This window comes from Oncorhynchus keta, unplaced genomic scaffold (genome assembly GCF_023373465.1).
Source record: "Oncorhynchus keta strain PuntledgeMale-10-30-2019 unplaced genomic scaffold, Oket_V2 Un_contig_3376_pilon_pilon, whole genome shotgun sequence".
NCBI lineage: Eukaryota > Metazoa > Chordata > Actinopteri > Salmoniformes > Salmonidae > Oncorhynchus > Oncorhynchus keta.
Window position 1 is genome coordinate 200,001 of NW_026287222.1, and position 26,522 is coordinate 226,522.

A 26,522-nucleotide genomic window follows, 5' to 3' on the forward strand; every position below is an offset into this window, starting at 1 on the left:
TCTCTCCTCCTCCTCCCTCCCTCTCCCCCCTATCTTCTCGCTCCTCTCTCTCTCTCTCTCTCTCTCTCTCTCTCTCTCTCTCTCTCTCTCTCTCTCTTCTCCTCCTCCTTCTCTTTCTGCATAGCCACTAAACCAGTGGTTGAGAATGAGAGTGCTTTTTCTGTCTCTGAGCCCTCCCTCCCCTTCATCCCTCCTCTCCTCCTCCTCCTCCCTTTCCACCTCTTCAGTCTAATTAACATGCTGCTCTGCCAGAGGCTGTCCCCCAAATGGCAACCTACTCCCTTTATAGTTCACTACTTGTGATCAGGGCCCATAGGGCTGGTCAAAGGTAGTGCACTATGTGGCTAATAGGGTGCAATTTGGGACGCATCCAGAGAGAAGCACTGACCTCAACTTAAGCAGTGACTCAAAATAGAAGCCAAGTAGTGCCTTTGCTGCTGTTCGATGACCGCCCCGAGCAGGCTCTGCATCCCACATTCTCTCTTTCTCTCCCTATATTGCTTTCTCTTGTCTTCTCCACTCCCTCCCTCTCTCTATTGCTCACATGCTCTCTCTCTCTCTCTCGCTCTCTCTCTCGGGAGTTGTTGGTGTGCGGGTTGTGAGAGGGTTTTCTGTTCTTATTTCTATATATTTTTTACCCTGCATGATTGTATTAGAACAAGTTGGCCATGAAAATCTTTCAACTGCTTCGCGAATGAATAAAGCATTGGCTGTGTTTCTGAAAGAGGAGTGCCTCATCAACAGGATGGTCGAGACACATGTTACTCTAAATGATGTCTTTTTGCAAATTACGCCACTGTTCTCTCCAGCTACGAGGGTTGCTGTATCCAATTTACCACTGTTCTCTCCAGCTACTGAGGGTTGCTGTATCCAATTTACCACTGTTCTCTCCAGCTACGAGGGTTGCTATATCCAATTTACCACTGTTCTCTCCAGCTACGAGGGTTGCTATATCCAATTTACCACTGTTCTCTCCAGCTACGAGGGTTGCTGTATCCAATTTACCACTGTTCTCTCCAGCTACGAGGGTTGCTCTATCCAATTTACCACTGTTCTCTCCAGCTACGAGGGTTGCTATATCCAATTTACCACTGGAGGGTTGCTGTATCCAATTTACCACTGTTCTCTCCAGCTACGAGGGTTGCTATATCCAATTTACCACTGTTCTCTCCAGCTACGAGGGTTGCTATATCCAATTTACCACTGTTCTCTCCAGCTACGAGGGTTGCTATATCCAATTTACCACTGTTCTCTCCAGCTACGAGGGTTGCTGTATCCAATTTACCACTGTTCTCTCCAGCTACGAGGGTTGCTGTATCCAATTTACCACTGTTCTCTCCAGCTACGAGGGTTGCTGTATTCAATTTACCACTGTTCTCTCCAGCTACGAGGGTTGCTGTATTCAATTTACCACTGTTCTCTCCAGCTACGAGGGTTGCTGTATTCAATTTACCACTGTTCTCTCCAGCTATGAGGGTTGCTCTATCCAATTTACCACTGTTCTCTCCAGCTACGAGGGTTGCTCTATCCAATTTACCACTGTTCATTCCTGATGGCGACCTGATGCAAGAGCTCGCACGTTACTGGACATTTATCAGCCCAATGAGAGAGTTATGTGTAAAAATGTGTAAAAACCCACTGTTGAAACATGTTAGCGCTTGTAGAAGGAAAGTTTTCATCTTTTTAGACTCACAAACACAAACTTTAGATATTTCGTACCAGGTGAGGTTTGAGGGGAAAGCCTGCATGGTTTATGTGACTACAGGAAGTCCTAGGTGTTTTGATTGAGGGGAGATTGGACGTAAGCAGCACGCATGCACGCACAGGAAGCGGGGCGAGCAGGGCGCTGATGGATCCTCTGTCACGTCTGGCTCCAGATCTGAGAGCAGGCTGGCGGATTCTGGGCAGCCTCTGCCTCCACCTTGGGTCCAGACTCAACCCCAACTATCGGAATTGCAACGTTGGCGTCTGAATGGCCACGTCTCAGCAGTAAGGAAAGGAAAAGGTGCAGTCAAAAGGGAAGACAATGGTAGAAAAGAAAAGTTAACAATAAATGACATGAACGTTTCTTCCCCTTGTCTGTTTACCTCTTCTGGTTGTGGAACTGTACGACAGACTACACACTGGATAGGAACTGGGCGGAAGCTCATCCACATTCGGGGGTGCTTTTACCCGTATGTTAGAACAGTATGGATTGGTACATATGTGGAGGGACATCAGGGCGTGAGGAGCTGGACATGGGCGAAGGGAGTGTCCTCCGAGTGTGTTCCTCTTCAGCCTGGAGAAGAAGTGGGCGCAGCAAAAAGCTGACGTTCCACCTGCGGCGTCCTTCAGGGTGCCTGACGTGGTCTCCAGCGGCGTCCTTCAGGGTGCCTGACGTGGTCTCCAGCGGCATCCTTCAGGGTGCCTGACGGGGTCTCCAGCGGCGTCCTTCAGGGTGCCTGACGGGGTCTCCAGCGGCGTCCTTCAGGGTGCCTGACGTGGTCTCCAGCGGCGTCCTTCAGGGTGCCTGACGTGGTCTCCAGCGGCGTCCTTCAGGGTGCCTGACGTGGTCTCCAGCGGCGTCCTTCAGGGTGCCTGACGGGGTCTCCAGCGGCGTCCTTCAGGGTGCCTGACGGGGTCTCCAGCGGCGTCCTTCAGGGTGCCTGACGGGGTCTCCAGCGGCGTCCTTCAGGGTGCCTGACGTGGTCTCCAGCGGCGTCCTTCAGGGTGCGTCCTTCAGGGTGCCGGGGTCTCCAGCGGCGTCCTTCAGGGTGCCTGACGTGGTCTCCAGCGGCGTCCTTCAGGGTGCCTGACGGGGTCTCCAGCGGCGTCCTTCAGGGTGCCTGACGTGGTCTCCAGCGGCGTCCTTCAGGGTGCCTGACGGGGTCTCCAGCGGCGTCCTTCAGGGTGCCTGACGTGGTCTCCAGCGGCGTCCTTCAGGGTGCCTGACGGGGTCTCCAGCGGCGTCCTTCAGGGTGCCTGATGGGGTCTCCAGCGGCGTCCTTCAGGGTGCCTGATGGGGTCTCCAGCGGCGTCCTTCAGGGTGCCTGATGGGGTCTCCAGCGGCGTCCTTCAGGGTGCCTGATGGGGTCTCCAGCGGCGTCCTTCAGGGTGCCTGACGGGGTCTCCAGCGACGTCCTTCAGGGTGCCTGATGGGGTCTCCAGCGGCGTCCTTCAGGGTGCCTGATGGGGTCTCCAGCGGCGATGAGGAGGTTGATTATGGACTTCTACGCAGACCTGTACGGTGGCAGCAACACTGATCCACAGTGCGCTCAGCAGATTCTACAGGGGATGCCTAAGCTCGGGCCTGAGCAGATTGCTGGGCTGGAGGGTGATTTTTCATCTCAGGAACTAACAGCGGCTGTGCAGCAGCTCTCCCCAGGCCGTGCGCCAGGGGTCGATGGACTGACAGCTGAGTTTTATAAATGTTTCTGTGGTGTATTGGGGAGGGACCTCTTAGATGTCTTTCGGGAGTCCTTTGAGCGCTCAGTACTACCAGTCAGCTGCCAGTGGGCAGGGCTGTCACTACTGCTGAAGAAGGGGGACCTAGCTCTATTGAGTAACGAGGCCAGTATCGTTGCTCTGCTTGGATTACAAAATACTGTTGAAGTGTTTGGCAAATCGGCTGAAAGGTTGTTTGGACAAAATAGTTCACAGGACCAGGCATACTCTGGACAACTTGTTTCTTTGAGAGATGTGATAGACATCACTAGGATGTGTGATCAGGACTTGAGCCGGCCAGTCCCAGTTAGGACAGGGATTAGGCAGGTTAGGCAGGAGCCAGAGAACCACTGCTGTATAGGCTGAGGGAGATGCTGCAGGGAACGTCAGTCCCAGTTAGGACAGGGATTAGGCAGGTTAGGCAGGAGCCAGAGAACCACTGCTGTATAGGCTGAGGGAGATGCTGCAGGGGACGTCGGTTCCAGGGGCACTAGGTGGGGAGACGGTTTCATCGTCTGCTTATTTTTTATTTTACCTTTATTTAACTAGGCAAGTCAGTTAAGAACAAATTCTTATTTACTTTGACGGCCTAAGAACAGTGTGTTAACTGCCTTGTTCAGGGGCAGATCGACAGATTTGTACCTTGTCAGCTCAGGGATTTGGTTTAGAAACCTTTCGGTTTCTGGCCCAACACTCTGACCACTTGGCTACCTGCTGCTATTCTGATGATGTAACAGTGTTTGTTAGAGGGGAGGAAGATGTAGACGAGGTTAGCAGGGCTTTAGTGTTGTTTGAGGGTGCGGCATCAGCTAAGGTGAACTGAGGTTTGCTGTGAACCTATATGTTGCAGGGCCTCAGTATACTGTAGCCAAATTAAATAATGTTTGTTTTAATGATGTACAGTAAGTATTTGAGATAAATAAAGTTGATGTTTGAATCTCTCTCTTTCTCCTCTTCCTCTCGTTCTCTCTCTCTCTACCTCTCATTGAAAATAATATCCCAACCTCCCAATCTCCCTCCTACACATACGCACAAGTGTTTTCTCATGAGGAAGAGAAGAGGAGGGGAGGGAGAGAAGAGGAGGGGAGGGAGAGAAGACGAGGGGAGGGAGAGAAGACGAGGGGAGGGAGAGAAGACGAGGGGAGGGAGAGAAGATGAGGGGAGGGAGAGAAGAGGAGGGGAGGGAGAGAAGAGGAGGGGAGGGAGAGCAGAGAGATCAAGAGAAGCAGAGAAATAAAGTAGGGCATGGAATTGTTTCCAAGGTTCTATCCCATGTTCCCCTCTCTCTATGTGTCAGGAAGATGAGAGGTCTTTATCAAGAGGAGACAAAAGAAGATAAAGGCTGGCATTGATCCTACCTGTGGAGGGAGAGAAGGGAGCTCTACATGTAGACTTCTAGTTTGATCCTAACTGTGGAGGGAGAGAAGGGAGCTCTACATGTAGACTTCTAGTTTGATCCTAACTGTGGAGGGAGAGAAGGGAGCTCTACATGTAGACTTCTAGTTTGATCCTAACTGTGGAGGGAGAGAAGGAAGCTCTACGTGTAGACTTCTAGTTTGATCCTAACTGTGGAGGGAGAGAAGGGAGCTCTACATGTAGACTCACAGTTTGATCCTACCTGTGGAGGGAGAGAAGGGAGCTCTACATGTAGACTTCTAGTTTGATCCTAACTGGAGGGAGAGAAGGGAGCTCTACATGTAGACTCACAGTTTGATCCTACCTGTGGAGGGAGAGAAGGGAGCTCTACATGTAGACTCCTAGTTTGATCCTAACTGTGGAGGGAGAGAAGGGAGCTCTACATGTAGACTTCTAGTTTGATCCTACCTGTGGAGGGAGAGAAAGGAGCTCTACATGTAGACTTCTAGTTTGATACTAACTGTAGAGGGAGCGAAGGGAGCCCTACATCTAGACTCACAGTTTGATCCTAACTGTGGAGGGAGAGAAGGGAGCTCTACATCTAGACTCACAGTTTGATCCACACATCCTGTGTGTGTGTGTGTGTGTGTGTGTGTGTGTGTGTGTGTGTGTGTGTGTGTGTGTGTGTGTGTGTGTGTGTGTGTGTGTGTGTGTGTGTGTGTGTGTGTGTGTGTGTGTGTGTGTGTGTGTGTGTGTGTGTGTGTGTGTGTGTGTGTGTGTGTGTGTGTGTGTGTGTGTGTGAGAGTGAGAGAGAGAGAGAAAGAATATGAGAGAGAGAGAGATATATATATATATATATATATATATATATATATATAAAGAAAGTTTGTGTGTGTGTGTCCATATCAACATGTGTATGTGTGTGTATGCACAGTGATTAGAGAGCTAGAGTACATGGTCTTTCATCCATCTCTGACCAAGGAGCGGTTTAGCCGTGAGCCATGCAGTTGATCAAAGGTGTGTGTGTGTGTGTGTGTGTACATTTGTGTGATGGGTGATTAGTGAGTTTGCTTTTTCACCCATCACTGAACACACCCTTTGATTTTTCCACATTTAGTTGTGTTACAGCCTGCATTTTAAATGGATTCAATGTGGATTTTTTTGTCACTGGCCTGCACACAATACTCTATAATGTCAAAGTGGAATAGTATTTAATTATATTTTTACAAAAATTGCAAATGTAAATGCAAAATGTCTTGAGTCAATAAGTTAAAATGTGCTTAAGAAGTCACATAATAAGTTGCATGTACTCACTCTGTGTACAATAATAGTGTTTAACCTGATTTTTGAATGACTACCTCATCTCTGTACCCCACTCATACGATTAGTTGTGAGGTCCCTCAGTCAGACAGTGAATTTCAAACACAGATTCAACCACAAAGAACAGGGAGGTTTTCCAATGCCTCGCAAAGAAGGGCAGCTATTGGTAGAAAAACGCAGAAGTTGAACTCCCTTTTGAGCATGGTGAAGTTATTACACTTTGGATGGTGTATCAATACACCCAGTCACTACAAAAATACAGGCGTACTTCCTAACTCGGTTGCCGGAGAGGAAGGAAACCGCTCAGGGATTTTACCATGAGGCCAATGGTGACTTTAAAACAGTTACCGTTCTTCAAAGGCTGTGATAGGAGAAAACTGAGGATGGATCAACAAAATTGTAGTTACTCCCAATACTAACCTAATTGACAGAGTGAAAAGAAGGAAGCCTGTACAGAATAAAAATATTCTAAAACATGCATCCTGTTTGCAACAAGGCACTAAAGTAAAACAACAAAACATGTGATAAAGCAATTCACTTTATGTCCTGAACACAACATGTTATGTTTGGGCAAAATCCAATCCAATCCATTACCACTCTTCATATCATGTTATGGGTATGCTTGTAATTGTTAAGGACTGGGGGTTTTCAGGATAAAAAAATGTATGAATGGAGCTAAGCACAGACAAAATCCTAGAGGAATACCTGGTTCAGTCTGCTTTCCACCACATACTGGGAGATGAATTCACTTTTCAGCAGGTCAATAACCTAAAACACAAGCTCAAATCTACACCGTGGAAAATCTACACTTAGTTGCTTACCAAGAAGACAGTGAATGTCTACTTGAATATATTTTGTGTGTGTGGGTGTGCGTGTGTGTTTTGTCTGCAGATAATATACAGAATTAGGAGAACTTGTTTACAACCTTTAAGGATAGCCCCCCCCTCCTTTTTTTTTCTTCCAATTTTTGCCTAAATGACATACCCAAATATAACTGCCTGTAGCTCAGGCCCTGAAGCAAGGCTATGCATATTATTGCTGCCATTTGAAAGGAAACACATTGAAGTTTGTGGAAATGTGAATTGAATGTAGGAGAATATAACACATTAGATCTGGTAGAAGAAAATACAAAGATAAAACCAACTGGTCTTTCTCTACCACCATCTTTGAAATGCAAGAGAAAGGTCATAGTTCTAGCCATCACTCTGGTTGTAATTCTGATAGTGCCCACAGTGTATGTGCAAAGTTTCAGATGGATAACTTGAAGTATGACCGAACTACAAGAATTTTAGTGTGACGTCCCCAGGTACATTTGGGCAAATCATAAAGGAGACATTTACATTCATATTCCATTTTTTTGCAAGAATATAATCAAATCTGCATACTTGGACTTTGATTTAGGTTTATTCATATTAGTGGCCATATTATAAGTTCAACATTTGCAAAACAACCAGTTTTCATAACTTCATAACTCTGAATATCCTTATAATTTTTGTCCAAAATGAAAAGGCATGCTGTCATACAAGGTTAGTAGCTATATTTTATGACATATACATGGTTTCCGATAAAGCTCAGCTCATTGGCTATCTAGCTAGCTTTGTTTGACCCCGATTGGTGCTTATTTGACAAAGATAGTCGTTCAAGTGATGGCCTTCGGCATCGGTGTGCCATGAAGGTGTCGCTCTCTGACCAAACATGGTGTCCTATAGGATATACTACACCCCTAATGAAATAGTGAAGTCTTGTTACCTTCTAGGATCTTTGAGGAATAGATACGAATGTGATTTCACAGATTCCTTTCTTTGCAAATTGAAAGAGTGGAAATACAAAATCATGCAATATAGACCTTTTTAGGATATGAAAAAGGATTTTATCTAACAAATCAACACTTGATGTTATCTCTGGGACCCTTTCGATGATAAATCAGAGAAAGATTTCAGAATGTAAGTACACATTTGACCTTCAGAGGTGAATTTATCAAACCTGTCGCGGTGAAAAAAGTGTTTTGTTGTTAGGAGCTCTCCTCAAACAATAGCATGGCATTTCTTTCTCAGTAATATCTACTGTAAATTGGACAGTGCAGTTATATTAACAAGAATTTAAGCTTTCAGCCGATATAAGACACGTATACTGTTTGTACCGTCATTTGTTGTTTCTCTAAAATCTGCGTTCTTGACATAACGCGCTGCATGATTTACAACTGTCCCGTTGCCGGAACGCCGATCCTGAACAATGAATTCTGTTCACATGAGAGCTGGAGTCTAGAGCCGTCCAGCCTGAAGGAGTGGAATTGGAGAGAGAGCCAATAGCGTAACCATTATACTTCAATGAACGGAGTACTCAGGTGGAACAAAGATGGCGTCCAGCTGATTCAAGATAGCCAAACTCTCCATACAATGACTGTGTTCTGTTTCTCTATACCCTACTCCAGGAGTGTGGACTCGTTCATCACTCCCCCTCATGCTTTTACAATATTTTGATTAGTACAAGCATGACTGGAGGGAGTTTCCACCATATTAATTAAACCAATAGCGATCCATTTCTTTAAAATGTCCAATGCAGCGTTTTCTATCTCAATATCAAATCATTTCTGCGTAACAATTAAGTACCTTAATGTGATTTTGTTTCAATTAAAATGATCAAAAATAAACAAAAATAGCTTTTTAGCGAAGAGCTACAATTTGGCTAGGACTGTCTGGGATTGGTCTGAGTGGGGAGGGGAAAACTGAAAACTAGCTGTTATTGGCAGAGAGGTTTGGAAATGTCTTTCTTATTGGTCTATTACAGGGGTCGGCAACCTAAGGCACACTGGCAGGCCTTGGCACGGGAGGGTATTCGCCTTGGCAAGCCAAGGTTTGGCAAGCCACCCCGGAAAAAATAAATATATATATATATATATATGAAAACATGCATGAAATGAGTTGCAAAATTAATAGGAAATATAGTCAAGATGTTGAAAAGGTTATAAATAATGATTTTTCATTGAAATAATAATTGTGTCCTTTCTTCAAAGAATCCTCCATTTGCAGCAATTACAGCCTTGCAGACCTTTGGCATTCTAAATTAGTTGTCAATTTGTTTAGGTAATCTGAAGAGATTTCACCCCATGCTTCCTGAAGCACCTCCCACAAGTTGGATTGGTTTGATGGGCACTTCTTACGTACCATGCGGTCAAGCTGCTCCCACAACAGCTCAGTAGGGTTGAGATCCGGTGACTGTGCTGGCCACTCCTCTATAGACAGAATACCAGCTGACTGCTTCTTCCCTAAATAGTTATTGCATAGTTTGGAGCTGTGCTTTGGGTCATTATCCTGTTGTAGGAGGAAATTGGCTCCAATTAAGCACCGTCCACAGGGTAAGGTATGGCATGGTGTTGCAAAATGGAGTGATAGCCTTCCTTCTTCAAGATCCGTTTTACCCTGTACAAAGCTCCCACTTTACCACCACCAAAGCTTCCCCAGCCCATCACATTGCCTCCACCATGCTTGACAGATGGCGTCAAGCACTCCTCCAGCATCTTTTCATTTTTTCTGTGTCTCACAAATGTTCTTCTTTGTGATCTGAACACCTCAAACTTAGATTAATCTGTCCATAACACTTTTTTTCCAATCTTCCTCCGTCCACTATCTATGTTCTTTTGCCCATCTTAATTTTTGATTTTTATTGGCCAGTCTGAGATATGGCTTTTTCTTTGACACTCTGCATAGAAGGCCAGAATCCCGGAGTCGCCTCTTCACTGTTGACGTTGAGACTGTGTTTTGCGGGTACTATTTAATATAGCTACCAGTTGAGGATTTGTGAGGTGTGTTTCTCAAACTAGACACTCTAATATACTTGTCCTCTTGCTCAGTTGTGCACCGAGGCCTCCCACTTCTCTCTCTATTCTAGTTAGAGCCAGTTTGTGCTGTACTATGACGGGTGTAGTACACAGCATTGTAAACGATCTTCAGTTTCTTGGCAATTTCTTGCATCGAATAGCCTTCATTTCTCAGAACAAGAATAGACTGACGAGTTTCAGAAGAAAGATCTTTGTTTCTGGCCATTTTGAACCTGTAATCGAACCCACAAATGCTGATGCTCCAGATACTCAACTAGTCTAAAGTTTTATTGCTTCTTTAATCAGAACAACAGTTTTCAGGGTTTTCTAATGATTAATTAGCCTTTTTAAAATGATTAACTTGGATTAGCTAACACAACGTGCCATTGGAACACAGGAGTGATGGTTTCTGATAATGGGCCTCTGTACGCCTATGTAGATATTCCATAACAAATCTGCTGTTTCCAGCTACAATAATCATTTACAACATTAACAATGTCTACACTGTATTTCTGATCAATTTGATGTTTATTTTAATGGCAAAAAATGTGCATTTCTTTAAAAAACAAGGACATTTCTAAGGGACCCCAAACTTTTGAACTGTAGTGTACGAAAAGCCACTACCACAGGCAATCAAGTCATAATAAGTCTGACTTCAAATGCAGACAAAATGAATATGACCATCACATTAAAACTGCTGACCACAGCTGCAGGTCAGACAAATACACATAATGCAATGGAATAAGAGGCATAACACCAAAATAATGACTTACAATCATCAAGGACTCTTGTCAAACAAACTCCACTAAACAATGGCGACCATCAGGAAGTGCAGTACTAAGATCTATAGATGCATTTTAAAAGGAGGTCATCTGATGCAGGTAGGCCTATAGTGGAGCTCCGTGGTGCTAATGGACCCGCCTCTGTTTTGCGAGTCATGGAATTATTCCGTTTTGGGCAATTATATATTCAATAGACACAATTAGTTGTAATGCACATATGAAAATCATAACTGGCACGCAGAATGTTAGAAATGGTAGGATAAATTGTCAATTGGCACTCCACACAAAAAAGGTTGCCGACCTCTGACCTTACCGCCAGGCGATTTCCTAAAAACATGCAAAAATTTCAGGCGGTCTTTTCAAAGAGCTCTTACACTAAAAGGGTATTCATTTTCACAATTTGACAGTATTATTCCAACCTCGTAGCACTGGGCCTTTAAATACACAAGGAAAGTGTATGAGTGATTACTGTAGAGAATGGTAACGTAGCCTATAACTCTGGTGCAATGGGCCAGCTCTACCTATGTCTCTCACGTCAGCCTCAGAGCAGCTGGAAGGTCAGTGAGTGGGTGATGTCCTCGGCTTCAACGCACACACACACACACACACACACACACACACACACACACACACACACACACACACACACACACACACACACACACACACACACACACACACACACACACACACACACACACACACACACACACACAGTATTGACACACTGACTCACACAGTTCCGGCTCCAGCCCGTTATTTACGGTCAGCCTGTGAAAGCTCATTGCACTCTATTTCCAAGTCCTCAGTACCAGAACTTGAGTTACGCTACAATCTCATGCTAGACTAGAGGAGGCTTCTAAAGAATTCCTCTGTCTGTCTGTCTGTCTGTCTGTCTGTCTGTCTGTCTGTCTGTCTGTCTGTCTGTCTGTCTGTCTGTCTGTCTGTCTGTCTGGCTCTGTCTGGCTGTCTGGCTGTCTGGCTGTCTGTCTCGCATCCTTTTGATCGATTGGTATGCTTGACGGAGGGCAAGGCCTCTTGAGTGTTTTCGCCTTTCCTCACAAATCCGACATAAGCAAGAGAGAAAAGTTAGCTGGAGGCTAATGCCCTCACTAGAAGAGTTTGGAACAAGCTAAATGTTTTATCTCTAACTGGGATTTCATTAATTCCTTAATTCTCTACACAACTAGTGAGACATTGAAAATAAGAATTTGTTCTTAACTGACTAATTAAATAAAGGTTAAATAAAATAAAAAAGACAGCTAGCCTCAATGCTAACACTCCATCTAAAAGAGCTGGATAAAGCTAAATGCTTTCTCAGCAGTCCACACAACCTGTAGTTGTGTGCTACGTCTCAGTGCTCCCAAACTTCCTTCTCTCGACAGAGAAAGCTGTTAAAGTGCACTCGAAAAACCCTGAACAGGAAATCCTGAAATGGGAAGGGAGGAAAATGGAGTGGCGCTCCAGGCGTTTGACAGGAAGATGACCTTTTTAGGCGCTATACCTCTGGGCAGTTTGTCTGGGGGGTTTGACAGGAAGACGACCTTATTAGGCGCTATACACCTGAGCAGTTTGTCTGGGAGGTTTGACAGGAAGGGCCTTATTAGGCAGGACACCTATGGGTGGGAAAACTGGGAGGTGTGTCTGACTGTGACTACACGTGTCCAGGGCCCTTTGCTCTTTATACCTCAATCATTTTAAGTGGTGGATGAAAGGCCAGACGGTGTCTAGCTGCCCAGTGGTAAACGTATAAATATGACGCAATCGGAGCTATTACCCAGTTGAACCAAGGTGACGTAGGCCTGCAAACCGTATAGACATGCTAACCAATATAAGCAGCCATGTGTGTAACAGAGTTGATGTTGAGTTTTAAATGATCCTGGAAGACTCCAGAGTTAATGTTTCCCTCTGTGAGGTCATTTTATCGTTGCTGTTGATCACGTCAAACGTGATTTACTCATTGAACATTGTAGATCAGCCGAAGAAAATGAACATCATTCATTCAACTGGGTCAGAATGGGGCCTTCTGAACTGAACCAGTCAACTGGGTCAGAATGGGGCCTACTGAACTGAACCAGTCAACTGGGTCAGAATGGGGCCTACTGAACTGAACCAGTCAACTGAGCCAGAATGGGGCCTTCTGAACTGAACCAGTCAACTGGGTCAGAATGGGGCCTTCTGAACTGAACCAGTCAACTGGGTCAGAATGAGGCCTACTGAACTGAACCAGTCAACTGGGTCAGAATTGGGCCTTCTGAACTGAACCAGTCAACTGGGTCAGAATGGGGCCTACTGAACTGAACCAGTCAACTGGGTCAGAATGGGGCCTACTGAACTGAACCAGTCAACTGTGTCAGAATGGGGCCTTCTGAACTGAACCAGTCAACTGGGTCAGAATGGGGCCTTCTGAACTGAACCAGTCAACTGGGTCAGAATGGGGCCTACTGAACTGAACCAGTCAACTGGGTCAGAATGGGGCCTTCTGAACTGAACCAGTCAACTGGGTCAGAATGGGGCCTACTGAACTGAACCAGTCAACTGGGTCAGAATGGGGCCTACTGAACTGAACCAGTCAACTGGGCCAGAATGGGGCCTTCTGAACTGAACCAGTCAACTGAGCCAGAATGGGGCCTACTGAACTGAACCAGTCAACTGGGTCAGAATGGGGTCTACTGAACTGAACCAGTCAACTGGGTCAGAATGGGGTCTACTGAACTGAACCAGTCAACTGGGTCAGAATGGGGCCTACTGAACTGAACCAGTCAACTGGGTCAGAATGGGGCCTTCTGAACTGAACCAGTCAACTGGGTCAGAATGGGGCCTACTGAACTGAACCAGTCAACTGGGTCAGAATGGGGCCTTCTGAACTGAACCAGTCAACTGGGTCAGAATGGGGCCTACTGAACTGAACCAGTCAACTGGGTCAGAATGGGGCCTACTGAACTGAACCAGTCAACTGGGCCAGAATGGGGCCTTCTGAACTGAACCAGTCAACTGAGCCAGAATGGGGCCTACTGAACTGAACCAGTCAACTGGGTCAGAATGGGGCCTACTGAACTGAACCAGTCAACTGGGTCAGAATGGGGCCTTCTGAACTGAACCAGTCAACTGGGTCAGAATGGGGTCTACTGAACTGAACCAGTCAACTGGGTCAGAATGGGGCCTACTGAACTGAACCAGTCAACTGGGTCAGAATGGGGCCTTCTGAACTGAACCAGTCAACTGGGTCAGAATGGGGCCTACTGAACTGAACCAGTCAACTGGGTCAGAATGGGGCCTTCTGAACTGAACCAGTCAACTGGGTCAGAATGGGGCCTACTGAACTGAACCAGTCAACTGGGTCAGAATGGGGCCTACTGAACTGAACCAGTCAACTGGGCCAGAATGGGGCCTTCTGAACTGAACCAGTCAACTGAGCCAGAATGGGGCCTACTGAACTGAACCAGTCAACTGGGTCAGAATGGGGCCTACTGAACTGAACCAGTCAACTGGGTCAGAATGGGGCCTTCTGAACTGAACCAGTCAACTGGGTCAGAATGGGGCCTTCTGAACTGAACCAGTCAACTGATTCAGAATGGGGCCTACTGAACTGAGCCAGTCAACTGAGTCAGAATGGGGCCTACTGAACTGAACCAGTCAACTGAGTCAGAATGGGGCCTACTGAACTGAACCAGTCAACTGGGTCAGAATGGGGCCTTCTGAACTGAACCAGTCAACTGGGTCAGAATGGGGCCTTCTGAACTGAACCAGTCAACTGGGTCAGAATGGGGCCTTCTGAACTGAACCAGTCAACTGGGTCAGAATGGGGCCTACTGAACTGAACCAGTCAACTGGGTCAGAATGGGGCCTTCTGAACTGAACCAGTCAACTGGGTCAGAATGGGGCCTACTGAACTGAACCTGTCAACTGGGTCAGAATGGGGCCTACTGAACTGAACCTGTCAACTGGGTCAGAATGGGGCCTTCTGAACTGAACCAGTCAACTGGGTCAGAATGGGGCCTACTGAACTGAACCAGTCAACTGGGTCAGAATGGGGCCTTCTGAACTGAACCAGTCAACTGGGTCAGAATGGGGCCTTCTGAACTGAACCTGTCAGGTGACCCAGAATGGGGACTTCTGAACTGAACCAGTCAACTGGGTCAGAATGGGGCCTTCTGAACTGAACCAGTCAACTGGGTCAGAATGGGGCCTTCTGAACTGAACCAGTCAACTGGGTCAGAATGGGGCCTTCTGAACTGAACCAGTCAACTGGGTCAGAATGGGGCCTACTGAACTGAACCTGTCAGGTGACCCAGAATGGGTCTTTCTGAACTGAACCAGTCAACTGGGTCAGAATGGGGCCTTCTGAACTGAACCAGTCAACTGGGTCAGAATGGGGCCTTCTGAACTGAACCAGTCAACTGGGTCAGAATGGGGCCTTCTGAACTGAACCAGTCAACTGGGTCAGAATGGGGCCTACTGAACTGAACCTGTCAGGTGACCCAGAATGGGGCTAATGAACTGAACCAGTCAACTGAGCCAGAATGGGGCTAATGAACTGAACCAGTCAATTGAGCTAGAATGGGGCCTACTGAACTGAACCAGTCAACTGAGCCAGAATGGGGCTTACTGAACTGAACCAGTCAATTGAGCCAGAATGGGGCCTATTAAACTGAACCAGTCAACTGAGCCAGAATGGGGCCTACTGAACTGAACCAGTCAATTGAGCCAGAATGGGGCCTACTGAACTGAACCAGTCAATTGAGCCAGAATGGGGCTAATGAACTGAACCAGTCAACTGAGCCAGAATGGGGCCTACTGAACTGAACCAGTCAACTGAGCCAGAATGGGGCCTACTGAACTGAACCAGTTAATTGAGCCAGAATGGGGCTAATGAACTGAACCAGTCAATTGAGCCAGAATGGAGCCTACTGAACTTGGAGGTAGGAGCTGTTCAGCAGTCTCATGGCTTGGAGGTAGGAGCTGTTCAGCAGTCTCATGGCTTGGAGGTAGGAGCTGTTCAGCAGTCTCATGGCTTGGAGGTAGGAGCTGTTCAGCAGTCTCATGGCTTGGAGGTAGGAGCTGTTCAGCAGTCTCATGGTTTGGAGGTAGGAGCTGTTCAGCAGTCTCATGGCTTGGAGGTAGGAGCTGTTCAGCAGTCTCATGGTTTGGAGGTAGGAGCTGTTCAGCAGTCTCATGGTTTGGAGGTAGGAGCTGTTCAGCAGTCTCATGGTTTGGAGGTAGGAGCTGTTCAGCAGTCTCATGGTTTGGAGGTAGGAGCTGTTCAGCAGTCTCATGGCTTGGAGGTAGGAGCTGTTCAGCAGTCTCATGGTTTGGAGGTAGGAGCTGTTCAGCAGTCTCATGGCTTGGAGGTAGGAGCTGTTCAGCAGTCTCATGGCTTGGAGGTAGGAGCTGTTCAGCAGTCTCATGGCTTGGAGGTAGGAGCTGTTCTTGGAGGTAGGAGCAGCAGTCTCATGGCTTGGAGGTAGGAGCTGTTCAGCAGTCTCATGGCTTGGAGGTAGGAGCTGTTCAGCAGTCTCATGGCTTGGAGGTAGGAGCTGTTCAGCAGTCTCATGGCTTGGAGGTAGGAGCTGTTCAGCAGTCTCATGGCTTGGAGGTAGGAGCTGTTCAGCAGTCTCATGGCTTGGAGGTAGGAGCTGTTCAGCAGTCTCATGGCTTGGAGGTAGGAGCTGTTCAGCAGTCTCATGGCTTGGAGGTAGGAGCTGTTCAGCAGTCTCATGGCTTGGAGGTAGGAGCTGTTCAGCAATCTCATGGCTTGGAGGTAGGAGCTGTTCAGCAATCTCATGGCTTGGAGGTAGGAGCCTTTTGGAACTAGACTTGGCGCTCCGGTACCGCTTGCCGTGCGGTAGCAGAAAGAACAGTCTACGACGAGGGTGGCTGGAGTCTTTCAAAGTTTTTAGAGCCTTCCTCTGACACCGCCTGGTTTAGAGGTTCTGGATGGCAGGAAGCTTGGCCCCAGTGACGTACTGGGCCGTATCCACTACCCTCTACTGCCGAGCAGTTGCCATACTAAGTGGTGTCGCAACCAGTCAGGATGTTCTCGGTGGTGCAGCTGTAGAACATTTTTAGGACCTGAGGCCCGTGCCAAATATTTTCAGCCTCCCGAGGGAGACTAGGCGTTATTGATGTAGACACCAAAGAACTTGAAGCTCTCGACCCGCTCCACTACAGCCCCGTCGATGTGAATGGAGGTGTCCACGGCCCTCCTTTTTCTGTAGTCTACGATCATCTCCTTTGTCTTGCTCATGTTGAGGGAGAGGTTGTTGTCCTGGCACCACACTGCCACGTCTCTGACCTCCCTATAGGCTTATTGTCGTCGGTGACCAGGCCTACCCCCGTCATGTCGTCTGCATGAAGGTGTTGGAGTCTTGCATGGCCATGCAGTCTTGGGTGAACAGGGAGTACAGGAGAGGACTGAGCACTGAGCTGTAATTCTTCATCAACAATAGATGCTAAGATGTAGACTTGCGGTGTTGGTACTGTGACACTCGTGGCGGTGTGGTTCAGATGCTGTTAAACACGCGGCTCGAAGAACACTGGGCTGTAGCTGAGTTGTTGCTATACAGATTGCTCCAACTGAGCTCGGCTGTGAGTCCCAGAAAGATAAAAGGTGAACTCTTTCTCTCTCGTCTCTCTCTCTCTCTCTCTCTCTCTCTCTCTCTCTCTCTCTCTCTCTCTCTCTCTCTCTCTCTCTCTCTCTCTCTCTCTCTCTCTCTCTCTCTCTCTCTCATAATGTCTGTAAGAATCAGAGGATCCTGGATCTAATCTCTCCACACAAACATCAGGAAGGGAGCAGGAGATTGTGAATGAGGGGGAGAGAGGGTGTGAGAGCTAGAGGGAGAGAGATTGAGCTAGAGTAAGGGAACGGGGGAGGGATTAAGAAGAGAGAGTAGCAAAAGAGAGCGGGGTAAGCAAGAGATGAGAGAGGAAGAGGGAAAGAGGGAGGGATTGAGCATATAAATAGCAAGAGAAATAAAGAAAGAGAGATGGAGAGAGGGAGAGATGAAAGAGGAAGGTAGAGAGCAAAGATATGAGAGGCGAGGCAGGGAGAGAGAAGGTGAGATGAGAGAGGGGTAGGGATGGAGGGAGAGATGCAGCTGCAGCAGTCACTAGAGGAAGTGAGGGGCTTTAATTAGGGAGGGCTGTAGCAGGACCCACCGAGAAAATGTCCTCCTGACTCTCCTCAGAGGCAATTACCTGTTAATAGCATCTCTGCCGCCTTGTGTGTGTGTGTGTCTGTGTGTGTGTGTGTGTGTGTGCGTGTACTGGAGGCTCTCTGATTTCTGCAGTACTGTCACTGCAGAAATACAGTATATCCCCTTGCTTGTGACATTAAAATCTAGAGATGTGTAGGTGTGTCTTGTCACATTCATCTACAGATGTGTAGGTGTGTATGGCAATAGAGTTTCTCTGTGTGTGTTCATCTACTGTGTGGGTGAGGATGTGTATGTGTGCTTGTTAAATATACAATGTGTGTGTGTATTAAATATACAATGTGTGTGTGTGTGTGTGTGTGTGTGTGTGTGTGTGTGTGTGTGTGTGTGTGTGTGTGTGTGTGTGTGTGTGTGTGTGTGTGTGTGTGTGTGTGTGTGTGTGTGTGTGTGTGTGTGTGTGTGTGTGTGTGTTATGTAATGCTGTAAACAATGTGTGTATGCTATAGATATGTGCTCGCCTTTGTATCCAATTCATGTGAATATACAGTACCAGTCCAAAAAAAACAAAAAAAACATTTAGATTCTTCAGAGTTGTCACCCTTTACCTTGATGACAGCTCTACACACTGTTGGCATTCTCTCAACCAGCTTCACAAGGAAGTTCCCACATACTCTATGTTGAGCTCTTGTTGGCTGCTTTTCCTTCACTCTGAGGTCCAACTCATCCAAGACCATCTCAATTGGGTTGAGGTCAGGTGATTATGGAGGCCCGGTCATCTGGGGCCAAGCTTCCTGTCATCCAGGACCTATATAATAGGCAGTGTCAGAGGAAAGTCCATACAATTGTCTCCAGTTGCCCAAGTTATAGACTGTTTTCTCTGCTATCGCATGGCAAGCGGTACCGGAGCGCCAATTCCAGGACCAAATGGCTTCTCAGCTTCACCCCCCTCTTGCTTCTACCCCCCTCTTGTACACTGCTGCTACCCCCCTTCTACACTGCTGCTACCCCCCTCTTCTACACTGCTGCTACCCCCCTTCTACACTGCTGCTACCCCCCCTCTACACTGCTGATACCCCCCTCTTCTACACTGCTGCTACCCCCCTCTTCTACACTGCTGCCACCCCCCTCTTCTACACTGCTGCCACCCCCCTTCTACACTGCTGCTACCCCCACCCTCTTCTACACTGCTGCTACCCCCCTTCTACACTGCTGCTACCCCCCCTCTACACTGCTGCTACCCCCCCCTCTTCTACACTGCTGCTACCCCCCTTCTACACTGCTGCTACCCCCCTTCTACACTGCTGCCCCCCTCTTCTACACTGCTGCTACCCCCCTCTTCTACACTGCTGCCACCCCCCTTCTACACTGCTGCTACCCCCTCTTCTACACTGCTGCTACCCCCCTCTCTTCTACACTGCTGCTACCCCCCTCTCTTCTACACTGCTGCTACCCCCCTCTTCTACACTGCTGCTACCCCCCTTCTACACTGCTGCTACCCCCTCTTCTACACTGCTGCTACCCCCTCTCTTCTACACTGCTGCTACCCCCTCTTCTACACTGCTGCTACCCCCCCCTCTCTTCTACACTGCTGCTACCCCCCTTCTACACTGCTGCTACCCCCCTCTCTTCTACACTGCTGCTACCCCCCTCTTCTACACTGCTGCTACCCCCTCTTCTACACTGCTGCTACCCCCCTTCTACACTGCTGCCCCCCTCTTCTACACTGCTGCTACCCCCCTCTCTTCTACACTGCTGCTACCCCCTCTTCTACACTGCTGCTACCCCCCTCTCTTCTACACTGCTGCTACCCCCCTTCTACACTGCTGCTACCCCCTCTTCTACACTGCTGCCCCCCTCTCTTCTACACTGCTGCTACCCCCTCTTCTACACTGCTGCTACCCCCCTCTCTTCTACACTGCTGCTACCCCCCCTCTTCTACACTGCTGCTACCCCCCCCTCTCTTCTACACTGCTGCTACCCCCCTCTCTTCTACACTGCTGCTACCCCCCTCTCTTCTACACTGCTGCTACCCCCCTCTCTTCTACACTGCTGCTACCCCCCTCTCTTCTACACTGCTGCTACCCCCCCTCTCTTCTACACTGCTGCCCCCCCCCTCTCTTCTACACTGCTGCTACCCCCCTCTTCTACACTGCTGCTACCCCCCTCTTCTACACTGCTGCTACCCCCCTCTCTTCTACACTGCTGCTACCCCCCTCTTCTACACTGCCGCTACCCCCCCTCTCTTCTACACTGCTGCTACCCCCCTCTCTTCTACACTGCTGCTACCCCCCTCTCTTCTACACTGCTGCTACCCCCTCTTCTACACTGCTGCTACCCCCCTCTCTTCTACACTGCTGCTACCCCCCTCTTCTACACTGCTGCTACCCCCCTCTCTTCTACACTGCTGCTACCCCCCTCTTCTACACTGCTGCTACCCCCTCTCTTCTACACTGCTGCTACCCCCCTCTTCTACACTGCTGCTACCCCCCTCTCTTCTACACTGCTGCTACCCCCCTCTCTTTACACTGCTGCTCCCCCCCTCTTCTACACTGCTGATTACCCCCCCCTCTTCTACACTGCTGCTACCCCCTCTCTTGACACTGCTGCTACCCCCCTCTTCTACACTGCTGCTACCCCCCTATAGCCTCACACTGCTGCTACCCGCTGTTGGTTTATTATCGATGCATAGTCACTTCTGTATATAGCCCCCCACACACTGACTGTACAGATTAGCCTCCACACTGACTCTGTACCTGTACCCCCTGTATATAGCCTCCACACACTGACCTCTGTGACCTGTACCCCCTGTATATAGCCTCCACACTGACTCTGTACCTGTGCCCCCCTGTATATAGCCTCCACACTGACTCTGTACCTGTGCCCCCCTGTATATAGCCTCCACACTGACTCTGTACCGGTGCCCCCTGTATATAGCCTCCACACTGACTCTGTACCTGTACCCCCTGTATATAGCCTCCACACTGACTCTGTACCGGTACCCCCTGTATATAGCCTCCACACTGACTCTGTACCTGTGCCCCCCTGTATATAGCCTCCACACTGACTCTGTACCTGTGCCCCCTGTATATAGCCTCCACACACTGACTCTGTACCTGTACCTGTGCCCCCTGTATATAGCCTCCACACTGACTCTGTACCTGTGCCCCCTGTATATAGCCTCCACACTGACTCTGTACCTGACTCTGTGCCCCCTGTATATAGCCTCCACACTGACTCTGTACCTGTACCCCCTGTATATAGCCTCCACACTGACTCTGTACCTGCCCCCCTGTATATAGCCTCCACACTGACTCTGTACCGGTGCCCCCTGTATATAGCCTCCACACTGACTCTGTACCGGTGCCCCCTGTATATAGCCTCCACACTGACTCTGTACCGGTGCCCCCTGTATATAGCCTCCACACTGACTCTGTACCGGTGCCCCCTGTATATAGCCTCCACACTGACTCTGTACCGGTGCCCCCTGTATATAGCCTCCACACTGACTCTGTACCGGTGCCCCCTGTATATAGCCTCCACACTGACTCTGTACCGGTGCCCCCTGTATATAGCCTCCACACTGACTCTGTACCGGTGCCCCCTGTATATAGCCTCCACACTGACTCTGTACCTGTGCCCCTGTATATAGCCTCCACACTGACTCTGTACCGGTGCCCCCTTGTATATAGCCTCCACACTGACTCTGTACCGGTGCCCCCTTGTATATAGCCTCCACACTGACTCTGTACCTGTACCCCCTGTATATAGCCTCCACACTGACTCTGTACCGGTGCCCCCCTGTATATAGCCTCCACACTGACTCTGTACCGGTGCCCCCTGTATATAGCCTCCACACTGACTCTGTACCTGTACCCCCTGTATATAGCCTCCACACTGACTCTGTACCTGTACCCCCTGTATATAGCCTCCACACTGACTCTGTACCTGTACCCCTGTATATAGCCTCCACACTGACTCTGTACCTGTGCCCCCCTGTATATAGCCTCCACACTGACTCTGTACCTGTGCCCCCCTGTATATAGCCTCCACACTGACTCTGTACCTGTGCCCCCCTGTATATAGCCTCCACACTGACTCTGTACCGGTGCCCCCCTGTATATAGCCTCCACACTGACTCTGTACCTGTGCCCCCTGTATATAGCCTCCACACTGACTCTGTACCGGTGCCCCCTTGTATATAGCCTCCACACTGACTCTGTACCTGTACCCCCTGTATATAGCCTCCACACTGACTCTGTACCGGTGCCCCCTGTATATAGCCTCCACACTGACTCTGTACCGGTGCCCCCTTGTATATAGCCTCCACACTGACTCTGTACCTGTACCCCCTGTATATAGCCTCCACACTGACTCTGTACCTGTACCCCCTGTATATAGCCTCCACACTGACTCTGTACCTGTACCCCCTGTATATAGCCTCCACACTGACTCTGTACCTGTGCCCCCTGTATATAGCCTCCACACTGACTCTGTACCGGTCCCCCTGTATATAGCCTCCACACTGACTCTGTACCGGTGCCCCCTTGTATATAGCCTCCACACTGACTCTGTACCGGTACCCCTGTATATAGCCTCCACACTGACTCTGTACCGGTGCCCCCTGTATATAGCCTCCACACTGACTCTGTACCGGTGCCCCTTGTATATAGCCTCCACACTGACTCTGTACCGGTGCCCCTTGTATATAGCCTCCACACTGACTCTGTACCGGTGCCCCTGTATATAGCCTCCACACTGACTCTGTACCGGTGCCCCCCTGTATATAGCCTCCACACTGACTCTGTACCTGTACCCCTGTATATAGCCTCCACACTGACTCGGTACTGGTGCCCCCTGTATATAGCCTCCACACTGACTCTGTACCGGTGCCCCCTGTATATAGCCTCCACACTGACTCTGTACCTGTACCCCCTGTATATAGCCTCCACACTGACTCTGTACCTGTACCCCCTGTATATAGCCTCCACACTGACTCTGTACCGGTGCCCCCTGTATATAGCCTCCACACTGACTCTGTACCGGTGCCCCCTTGTATATAGCCTCCACACTGACTCTGTACCGGTACCCCCTGTATATAGCCTCCACACTGACTCTGTACCGGTGCCCCCTTGTATATAGCCTCCACACTGACTCTGTACCGGTGCCCCCTTATATATAGCCTCCACACTGACTCTGTACCGGTGCCCCCTTGTATATAGCCTCCACACTGACTCTGTACCGGTGCCCCCTTGTATATAGCCTCCACACTGACTCTGTACCGGTGCCCCCTTGTATATAGCCTCCACACTGACTCTGTACCTGTACCCCCTGTATATAGCCTCCACACTGACTCGGTACTGGTGCCCCCCTGTATATAGCCTCCACACTGACTCGGTACCGGTGCCCCCTGTATATAGCCTCCACACTGACTCTGTACCTGTACCCCCTGTATATAGCCTCCACACTGACTCTGTACCTGTACCCCCTGTATATAGCCTCCACACTGACTCTGTACCTGTACCCCCTGTATATAGCCTCCACACTGACTCTGTACCGGTGCCCCCTGTATATAGCCTCCACACTGACTCTGTACCGGTGCCCCCTGTATATAGCCTCCACACTGACTCTGTACCGGTACCCCCTGTATATAGCCTCCACACTGACTCTGTACCGGTGCCCCCTTGTATATAGCCTCCACACTGACTCTGTACCGGTGCCCCCTTGTATATAGCCTCCACACTGACTCTGTACCGGTGCCCCCTTGTATATAGCCTCCACACTGACTCTGTACCGGTGCCCCCTGTATATAGCCTCCACACTGACTCTGTACCGGTGCCCCCTGTATATAGCCTCCACACTGACTCTGTACCGGTGCCCCCTTGTATATAGCCTCCACACTGACTCTGTACCGGTGCCCCCTGTATATAGCCTCCTCATTGACTCTGTACCGGTGCCCCCTTGTATATAGCCTCCACACTGACTCGGTACTGGTGCCCCCTGTATATAGCCTCCACACTGACTCGGTACTGGTACCCCCTGTATATAGCCTCCACACTGGCTCGGTACTGGTACCTCCTGTATATAGCCTCCACACTGACTCGGTACTGGTGCCCCCTGTATATAGCCTCCACACTGACTTGGTACTGGTGCCCCCTGTATATAGCCTCCACACTGACTCGGTACTGGTACCTCCTGTATATAGCCTCCACACTGACTCGGTACTGGTGCCCCCTGTATATAGCCTCCACACTGACTCGGTACTGGTGCCCCCTGTATATAGCCTCCACACTGACTTGGTACTGGTGCCCCCTGTATATAGCCTCCACACTGACTCGGTACTGGTGCCCCCTGTATATAGCCTCCACACTGACTTGGTACTGGTGCCCCCTGTATATAGCCTCCACACTGACTCGGTACTGGTGCCCCCTGTATATAGCCTCCACACTGACTTGGTACTGGTGCCCCCTGTATATAGCCTCCACACTGACTTGGTACTGGTGCCCCCTGTATATAGCCTCCACACTGACTCGGTACTGGTACCTCCTGTATATAGCCTCCACACTGACTCGGTACTGGTGCCCCCTGTATATAGCCTCCACACTGACTCGGTACTGGTGCCCCCTGTATATAGCCTCCACACTGACTTGGTACTGGTGCCCCCTGTATATAGCCTCCACACTGACTCGGTACTGGTGCCCCCTGTATATAGCCTCCACACTGACTTGGTACTGGTGCCCCCTGTATATAGCCTCCACACTGACTCGGTACTGGTGCCCCCTGTATATAGCCTCCACACTGACTTGGTACTGGTGCCCCCTGTATATAGCCTCCACACTGACTTGGTACTGGTGCCCCCTGTATATAGCCTCCACATTGACTCGGTACTGGTGCCCCCTGTATATAGCCTCCACACTGACTCTGTACCGGTGCCCCCTGTATATAGCCTCCACACTGACTCTGTACCAGTGCCCCCTGTATATAGCCTCCACACTGACTCTGTACCTGTACCCCCTGTATATAGCCTCCACACTGACTCTGTACCTGTACCCCCTGTATATAGCCTCCACACTGACTCTGTACCAGTGCCCCCTGTATATAGCCTCCACACTGACTCTGTACCGGTACCTCCCTGTATATAGCCTCCACACTGACTCTGTACCGGTGCCCCCTGTATATAGCCTCCACACTGACTCTGTACCGGTGCCCCCTGTATATAGCCTCCACACTGACTCGGTACTGGTGCCCCCTGTATATAGCCTCCACACTGACTCGGTACCAGTGCCCCCTGTATATAGCCTCCACACTGACTCTGTACCAGGTACCTCCCTGTATATAGCCTCCACACTGACTCGGTACTGGTGCCCCCTGTATATAGCCTCCACACTGACTCGGTACTGGTACCCCCTGTATATAGCCTCCACACTGACTCGGTACTGGTGCCCCTGTATATAGCCTCCACACTGACTCTGGTACTGGTGCCCCCTGTATATAGCCTCCACACTGACTCGGTACTGGTGCCCCCTGTATATAGCCTCCACACTGACTCGGTACTGGTACCCCCTGTATATAGTCTCCACAGTGACTCGGTACTGGTGCCCCCTGTATATAGCCTCCACACTGACTCGGTACTGGTACCCCCTGTATATAGCCTCCACACTGACTCGGTACTGGTACCCCCTGTATATAGCCTCCACACTGACTCGGTACTGGTACCTCCTGTATATAGCCTCCACACTGACTCGGTACTGGTAAACCCTGTATATAGCCTCCACACTGACTCGGTACTGGTGCCCCCTGTATATAGCCTCCACACTGACTCGGTACTGGTACCCCCTGTATATAGCCTCCACACTGACTCGGTACTGGTGCCCCCTGTATATAGCCTCCACACTGACTCGGTACTGGTGCCCCCTGTATATAGCCTCCACACTGACTCGGTACTGGTACCCCTGTATATAGCCTCCACACTGACTCGGTACTGGTGCCCCCTGTATATAGCCTCCACACTGACTCGGTACTGGTACCCCCTGTATATAGCCTCCACACTGACTCGGTACTGGTGCCCCCTGTATATAGCCTCCACACTGACTTGGTACTGGTGCCCCCTGTATATAGCCTCCACACTGACTCGGTACTGGTACCCCCTGTATATAGCCTCCACACTGACTCGGTACTGGTACCCCCTGTATATAGCCTCCACACTGACTCGGTACTGGTAAACCCTGTATATAGCCTCCACACTGACTCGGTACTGGTGCCCCCTGTATATAGCCTCCACACTGACTCGGTACTGGTACCCCCTGTATATAGCCTCCACACTGACTCGGTACTGGTACCCCCTGTATATAGCCTCCACACTGACTCGGTACTGGTGCCCCTGTATATAGCCTCCACACTGACTCGGTACTGGTACCCCTGTATATAGCCTCCACACTGACTCGGTACTGGTACCCCCTGTATATAGCCTCCACACTGACTCGGTACTGGTGCCCCCTGTATATAGCCTCCACACTGACTCGGTACTGGTGCCCCTGTATATAGCCTCCACACTGACTCGGTACTGGTACCCCCTGTATATAGCCTCCACACTGACTCGGTACTGGTGCCCCCTGTATATAGCCTCCACACTGACTCGGTACTGGTGCCCCTGTATATAGCCTCCACACTGAC

At 49.4% G+C, this 26,522-nt stretch overlaps 1 protein-coding gene and 1 long non-coding RNA gene across 2 annotated transcripts in view; both read left to right on the forward strand.

Annotated features, from left to right (window-relative positions):
• The window catches only part of LOC127923913 (zeta-sarcoglycan), a 369,996-nt gene that overhangs the window by 19,238 nt on the left and 324,236 nt on the right, over nucleotides 1–26,522 (forward strand). The window lies entirely within an intron of this gene.
• Nucleotides 15,342–16,868, forward strand: LOC127923914 (uncharacterized). The gene is made up of 3 exons (XR_008116101.1): nucleotides 15,342–15,752; nucleotides 16,017–16,115; nucleotides 16,163–16,868. It is a non-coding gene; the product is annotated as an uncharacterized LOC127923914 (long non-coding RNA).